At 40.5% G+C, this 8,224-nt stretch overlaps 1 protein-coding gene across 1 annotated transcript in view; it reads right to left on the reverse strand.

Annotated features, from left to right (window-relative positions):
• Positions 1–2,071, reverse strand: part of Ccdc114 (Coiled-coil domain containing protein 114) — a 39,646-nt gene extending 37,575 nt beyond the window's left edge. The window contains exons 1-2 of the mRNA XM_019055461.2: positions 2,026–2,071; positions 1,012–1,104 (exon numbers count right to left, since the gene is read on the reverse strand). The gene's annotated coding sequence lies outside the window, so the exon portion shown is untranslated. The remainder of the gene's footprint in view (positions 1–1,011; positions 1,105–2,025) is intronic.
• Between the last annotated feature and the right edge of the window lie 6,153 nt (positions 2,072–8,224).

Consider the following 8,224-nt stretch of genomic DNA (forward strand, 5'->3'; position numbering starts at 1 on the left):
CCTGACATCTCCAGGTTCTCCCTGACTATTTAAAATTCCCTGACATTTCCCGGTATTCCCTGCCTAGGGCAACCCTGAGCAACCTGGTGAAGTGGACCACTAGACAAGGTACGAATTTCAGCATTCTGATACATGTTTCTTGGCCAAAATTTCACGTTAAATGCGATGCGCACAACGAAGATTACCGAAATCAACTTCTTACGAAGACTTTTAATGATTCTTGATGCGTGAATTCAAACCACCCGCTCATGAAAACTCAATGCTCTACGTGATTCACATCGCGCGCTAAACGTTATCATCATAGTCTCTGCGGTATAAAAATCTGAAAACCTCAATCTTGACGGTTTGGCTCAGCTATAGCAAATTTCTTGTGGTTTGAACTAAACATGGTGAGAAATGAACATTGTTCGATTGAGAAGCTTGCTGAAACCGTTATAGTGCGCGATTTGACTCACGTAGAGCTTTGAGTTTCTTGTGAGCGGGCAGTTCAAATTCCTCGTAGCCAATGTGAAATACAAATGTTAATAGCTTCATTAGGAGTTGGTTTCAGTAATTTTCGTTGCGCGAATCGTGTTCTACGTGGGATTCTGGTTAAGATACATCTATCAGAATGCTTAAATTCGTACCTTGTCTATTGGTCCATTTGGACTGCATTTTGCAATTTGGACCTATAAATTCTGGCTCATCTGAAAAAACACTTTTGTGCATAGGAAAATTAATGACACATACGTTGTTTTTAAACCGGGCCGGAATTTACAGTTCCTAATTGCAAAATGTAGTACATTTAGAGTTTTTTGGGCTTAGGAAGCGGGGACGGGCCGGGGCTTGATCGGGGGCCTCGAAAGAGGAATTCGGCGCGTTTTTTAAAGGAACCGCTGGATCTAATCTTGGTTTTGGATTTGGTTGGAGTCTCCTCTGGGGAGGGGGTGAGGAGGATGGAGGGGGTGAGAAGGATGGAGGGCGACTTGGGGATGCCCGGTCTACGCATGCTCGTGGGGTGGTTGTACTCACTCCTGAATGTGTCTGCGGAGACGGCCGTGTCCTGGTTCGTCTGGTACTGCCGCGGTTTCCGTCCGCTGTAGTCCCGGATGTTCGGGTCCGCACCTGAAAAGTCGAAACCCATTGAATGGATAAGTCATGTCCCGGGAAAATATCTGCCATTAAAACGCCGTAAATCCTGACGAAAATCTCTGCTCGACAATTTTTTCGGAGTCGGCTGTCACTAATATTAGGGTTGCCGCCAAATCTAAAATCTTGGAAAATTCTGCATCCCTGGATTTACCAAGTAAACAGCGTAGGCAGTTGGCTATGCCTGCAAATTTTGGGGAAAAGAAGAAGAAAATAAGGAGGTTAGAAGAAAAGTGCCCCCAGAATTTTTTTCCTTCCTTCCTTCCTTCCTTCCTTACTACTACTTCCATGTAAATTTATTATTGTTACTGCCCTCTTTAGAGGTGTAAATGGCCTTAGATGCTAAAGCACCGCTTTAAAATAAAATTATTTTACTACTACTACTACTTCCTTTCCTTCCTTCCTTCCTTCCTTCCTTCCTTCCTTCCTTCCTTCCTTCCTTCCTTCCTTCCTTCCTTCCTTCCTTCCTTCCTTCCTTCCTTCCTTCCTTCCTTCCTTCCTTCCTTCCTTCCTTCCTTCCTTCCTTCCTTCCTTCCTTCCTCCCTTCCTTCCTTCCTTCATCCTGAAAGACTTTTTGAATTTATGCGCTCCACTAATCTCAAAATTTAACCTTTCCCCTCAACCCTTTTGTATTTTTACTGATGTAACCTTAATTTCCATGTAAATTTATTACTATTACTGCCTTCTTCAGAGGTGTAAATGGCCTTAAATGTTAAAGCACCGCTTTAAAATAAAATTATATTACTACTACTACCTTCCTTCCTTCCTTCCTTCCTTACTTCCTTCCTTCGTCGAAGTCGAAACGACAACGGTTGTAAACATTTGTAAGTCTCTAAAAATCACAAAAAGCTTTCAAGCTGATTAGAATCACTGACATAATTTTAACAATATACTCACCGTATACTTGCACTAGTAGATTAAAAATATCTTCATTGCCAAACTGCATTGCAATGTGCAAAGGAGTGTAGCCCTGAAACAAACCAAAACAAAGTAACTTGATAAAAATAGAGTTAAATAGTGTTAAGAGAGAAGTAAAAATACAATTTAAAGTTAAAGAACTTCCAGGAACCAGTAGTACCAAAAGGAAACAAGAGAGGGTGCACTTTCAGAAACAGGCAAACAATGTTAGAAATGACATCGCCAAAGTGAGATATTTTGTTGAAAAATGATAAGTCTCGTGTTGACTTCTAATTGAGATTTATTAAGCAGTTCTAGAGAAGTTGCAATGTATTTGCGTCAAATAACATAATTGTGCGTAACTGTCACTACTTATCGCACAGCATTTCACACACATATTTTCAAATCGTTAATCATTTCCGGCGATAAAATTAGAAGATCCGTCTGAGTGAAAAATCTTTTTCCTGGCGAAAGTTGATGAAGTATATAGAGGACTCGTCATTCTCATAGCTGTCACCAATTCTAAAAGACGCTCTAGCATAGATCTGAAACTTCAAACATTTTTACTGGACTTCTCTTTTAAATGGCAGAGACTTGAGAACCAAAATTTCTGCTTTATGCCACAGATTTTTTTCCGACCCATTCGAGTGGAGGGTGAGAATTTGAGAAGAAAAACAAGCTATAGCAACACTTTTTAGGGTTTTAAACATTCTGAATTCTGAAAAATGTTCTTCTAGTGCCAGAAATTTCAGACATGAATTGAAATCGCCCGGATTCATAACTTCCTAGAGAGCATCGCAATACTTACACTTGAGGAAATGTTAAGAAAATGACAGTCGTCATCTCCACATCAAAAAAGTTTCAAGATGCGTCTTAAATTCTGGTGAAGTGACAAATGAAACAGCTTAATTTATTTAACTGAAGCCACTCGAAGCGTATTTAACCATTCTGACCTTTAACGTAACAAAGATTACAGTGCACGGAAGTCTGTAGAATTTTTCAGGTGGCACCCTAAAATTTCCCGGAGAACCCAAAAAGACGCCGGAATCGACTTACGGATTACTTGCCCTGATGACTTCGAAACTTGAATTGTCTTTCAACAAGAACCTGACTGGCAAACCAAGAAAAAAGAGGATTATTTGAATAATTATGCGTGAACTTACCCCATTCTGCAGGTTATTCAATTGTTGCCAGGTGCCGTTAAGAAGTCGGACGGAGGTGAAAAAACATGGAACAAAAGGATTAAAGAAACATGAGCGCAACATTTTGAAAGGCAAAGTGTTTTTTTTAAACAGTGCGAGCTTCTTGAAAAGATTCGAAGTCAGCAAAAATACACTTTTTCGTGAAGAATGAAAAAGTTAAAGCATTTTAATGGTGTCAGAATCTAAGAAAATCTAAAACGATCTCTGAGACCTGTCTGCTTGCCAACTCCAGACTGACTATTGGTAAACATTTCAGAACAAAAGACATGGTAGAGTCGCGACTATCCGCGATTTGGATTATCCACGGATTTTGGCCCGGAGGCTCACGGCACAAGCCTCTAATACAAATTTATTACATGGCTGATTTTGGCAAAAGTATATAACTTCTCATAAAGTAAAATTTATGCATTTTCAACTTTTCAACATTTTTTTCTTTTTTTTGTACTTACGTTCCTGTCTAAGGTCTGACAAGTGGTTCGATAGTCTTTTAAAATGAAACCTTTTCGATCACTTTTCTTTACCAAATGGGTAGGTTTCGAATTACCTGCAGGTGCCTCGGACTCAATCACCGCGGATAATTGAGACCCATCTGTAATTTCATTGTGAAAAATGCGTCATTCTGAGCTTTGATGCTACTGCAAAAATGATGAAGTTTTCGGTTCTCCTTGATCTCCGATTATCCGCGGTAGCCCTGATCCTAGCCATCGCGGATAATCGAGACCCATCTGCAATTTCATTTTGTGAGAAATGCTTCTTTCAGAGCTTTGACGCTACTGCAAAAATGATCTAGTTTTTGGTTCTCCTTGATCCTCGATTATCCGCGGTAGCCCTGATCCTAGCCATCGCGGATAATCGAGACCCATCTGTAATTTCATTTTGTGAGAAATGCTTCTTTCAGAGCTTTGACGCTACTGCAAAAATGATCTAGTTTTTGGTTCTCCTTGATCCTCGATTATCCGCGGTAGCCCTGATCCTAACCATCGCGGATAATCGAGACCCATCTGTAATTTCATTTTGTGAGAAATGCTTCTTTCAGAGCTTTGACGCTACTGCAAAAATGATCTAGTTTTTGGTTCTCCTTGATCTTCGATTATCCGCGGTAGCCCTGATCCTAACCATCGCGGATAATCGAGACCCATCTGTAATTTCATTTTGTGAGAAATGCTTCTTTCAGAGCTTTGACGCTACTGAAAAAATGATCGAGTTTCGGTTCTCCTTGATCTCCGATTATTCGCGATAGCCCTGATCCTAACCACCGCGGATAATCGAGACCGTACTGTAACTTCTTGGCGGAAATTGCTTCATTCTGAGCTGCGATGCCACTGAAATTATGTAAAAGTGTGAAAACAAATCATTTGATGACAAAAGAGATACATACCGTCCTTGCGTTGACATCAGCATTGTAGGTCCCAGCGATTAGTTTGACGACATCCTCTGACCCGTGCTTTGCAGCCCAGTGTAACGCAGTCTGAAACAAACACGGAGAAGTCGTAATTTTGGGGGGCTTCAGCTGATCCGTAGTATGATTTGTCAGTATTCGTCACCCCTCGGCGCTGGAGCCGTTCTGCCGTGCTAAGGAAGAACGCCGTATGAACATTCGAGAGTTGCCAAATTTCTCCGGATAAAACATGTATTTCTTAGGAATGTTTTGCCTATTTTTCCGTGGAATTTTCAGATGTTTTAGATCGAATTGCGAACTAAAGTATCTGAAAAATTTGACAAAAAATATTAACAATTTTTCCAGTAAATTCGGTTTTTATTAAAGGAGATCAGGCAACGTCTAAAGGCTCGTACAGCGTTTTTCCTTAGCACGGCAGAGTTGTCTGATGGATCGCCATTGGCGTTTCCTCCTTGTTTCGATATTAATGCTTTCACCGACCTCCGGTAGCTATAAGTGTTAATCTTGCGGTCGTTAAGTGAGCAATAAATTGCGCCATGAAGACCTGGCAACGGATTCAAATTGGCGCCTCCTGTGTCAAGTTGCTAACTTAGAAGGGGGGCTGTGGAATTTCGCCACGGAATTTTTCTTCGCGAAAATTTATTTCCGCAATAACTGTCGCCATTCGTTGAATTTATCAGGAGAGGCTCAAAAATACCTCACATGCCTCAGGCTAATGAGTTTTGGTTCGGCGTTTATTTGAGTCACTTGAGAAGGGAGTTTACACACTCCACGGTTGTCGTGTTGAAATTGCAATGCTGTTTTTATTTTTGTCTTATTCCTCATATTTTCTCTATCTCTTCCTCAGTTTACATTCTTCACATGCGAGGAGGTAAATTTCCAACATTTCGACCTGATATTTGAATTGCATTTTGCAAAAATGAACCAAGAGTATTCCAATGTCGCTAGGATTGTGCAACTTCTTTTACCTTACAAATATAAACTGATCATCTAAACCAGTTTAATCTTCACTCCAAAGAATCTATTAATTCAAAACGAAAATTACCTTTTCAGATTTAATTTTTTGCATGCTCTCAGTAATTTCATTGCAAAGCATGTAAGTTTCACAATCTTAGCAACATTGGAATGCTCTAGGTGCTTTTTTGCAAAATGCAATCCATTTCAAAGTCAAAAGTCACACTTTCTTGTCGAGAAGATTCAGAAAATTTTACGCTCAATTATTCTCGTCAAATCCCTTATTTCTAATGACAAATGCCACGGATTCAATGTGTCCGTAAAAGAAGTCATGCTGTATTTTGTCCTGTCATTGTTAAATTAAGTGCTTTTGAAAATTGAGTGAAGGAAGTTTCAAAATTAATTAGAAGCCGTTCATAAAAGGCGTAACGCTCTATAAGAGGGGATGGCAGGGGTCTGGCCCTACGTTGGGGGACGTTAATAGAGGGGGACTTTGGTTTCGCACTTCATTCGGTGCGATACGGACATCCATCAAGTTTAAATGGTTGCATCAAGTCCCCGTCACCGCCTACCAACGCGTCTGTCGATCGAATCAACTACAGGTAGTATGAGCAGGGTCTCAAAATGCCTTCAATTTTTTGAACGCAATACGGACATCCGTCGAGGTTGTATAGTTGTATCAAGGCGCCGCGCCGTAGCAAACGCGTCCCATTGTTTATCGTTACAAACGAATATAAGTTGAGGGAGGCCAGTCATAATGCCTTCAATTTTATACATACATACTTTTGGGCAAAATAAGAGACGACGTTTCTCCATTTGCGACGTTGCAGACTTCCTTAGAAATTTATTTTTCTTTCGAGAAGCTGGTCAACATAAAACTTAAATTCTCCATGATTTTTCGCTTTCGATAGCAGAAGATTTGTTTCAAAATTTAAAGTCGTAAATTTGGATTGCTTCTCATGGAGGAGACGAAATAAGAACGTTTATCACCTCATCGGTGGTTTTTCTACTTTAGGAGAGGGGAGTTCAAAGAAAGCAGTAATACCTTTTTTAGGGCGATGGGCATAGACTTGCGTTACAGGCGCGCTGCGCGAAGATTGAGAGGATCAAGAAGTCAAATTTTTAGCGTTACGTATTTTATGAGCAGTCTCTATATCCTTCACGGAGAAGAAAACTTCGTGCATGAGACGCGAAGTTAAGGTCATATGGATCTCTGAAGTTTTTTGATCACGCATCCGAAAACTTCAGGTCGAGCTGCCGAAGTTCGGGCCAGACGTCGAGACACTTCTGTATGTACCGGAGTACTTCAGATGTGTGACCCGAACCCTTCGGTATATATCGAAGTACTTCAGATGTCTGGCCCGAACTTCGGCAACTGGACCTCAAGTTTTTAGATTCGTGATCCGAAAACTTCAGAGATCCATATGACCTCAACTTCGGGTCCCACGCACGAAGTTCTTTTCTCCGTGTTGAAAGGGAAACAGTCATAGCTTGAAAAAATCATCGGAAGGAAGTTCTACGGCTTCATATTGTCTGTTCATTTAATTTTTCCATTAATCTCTCTTATTATGTATTATTTCAGCCCGAGCTCAGCTTAAAAAAACAGAGCAGTGTTTTAAAGGAGAAGGGAGGGGGGGGGGGTGTAATTTTTTTGTTTGTAAGTCTTTGTGAAATAAGATTAAATGTCCTAAAATATCAGTCAAATCAAGAAGTCAATCATAGTTTGGAAAATATTATGAAAGATACCTGAGGAACTGAATTTGCGAGGAGTCTCGTTGAGATAATCAACGAGGTAGTGAAATCGTGCTAAGTCCATACCATTTTTCGAGGGAAAACAGAGCAGAAAATTTCACAAATTTGAATTGGAGTCAACAATTTTGAGCTCTAACGAGTACCGGCACAGGACTGAGGGGGGAGATTGAGATAATTATCACTTGAGCGGCCGACACATTACATCAGCGCGTCACTTGAGACGTATTTTATTTGCGAAGGATTATATTAACAGCCACTTGTCGACTTCCGTTGCTGGTCGATTTCCGGTGAACGAGAACCAGGAAGAGAGGAGCAGCTAGGGGTCGAAGCCCGCATCGCAAAAGACGATTGAGAACCCTCATAAGAATTTTCTCCGTCGCAGCGGCGTGGCGTGCTTTGCGATATATCGATTGTTACGCCATTTAAACCTATGGAAGAAGATCGATAATCAGGGTGTTCGCAGCGAACACCTTAATAATCGATTCTTTACCATAGGTTTAAGTGGCAGAACAATCGATACATCGCAATTCACGCCACGCCACTGCTCCGTCGCACAATGGAACGAACCACTGGGAGAAGTCGGACATGAAATCCTTCACTTAAACTGAAATGTTTGATGTTTATTCTCTCTAATAGTGAATTTAAAGGATTGTTTCTTAAGGAACATTTTAAAAGAAAAACCCATGAAACCACTTTTAAACCTCTTTTGTTTACTTCAATCGAAGCTATAAACTTTTAAAGTTTCCACATCAAGCCCGTCCTTTTCCACCGATTTATTCCACTGCGCGTCGCTGCTACACGGATGATCATGGATTAAAGCTAGGATGCTACCTGGCCCAAGACTAGAGTTTCTGATTTTTTTTTTTTTTTTTTTTTTTTTTTTTTTTTTTTT

Source organism: Bemisia tabaci, chromosome 2 (genome assembly GCF_918797505.1).
Source record: "Bemisia tabaci chromosome 2, PGI_BMITA_v3".
Lineage (NCBI taxonomy): Eukaryota > Metazoa > Arthropoda > Insecta > Hemiptera > Aleyrodidae > Bemisia > Bemisia tabaci.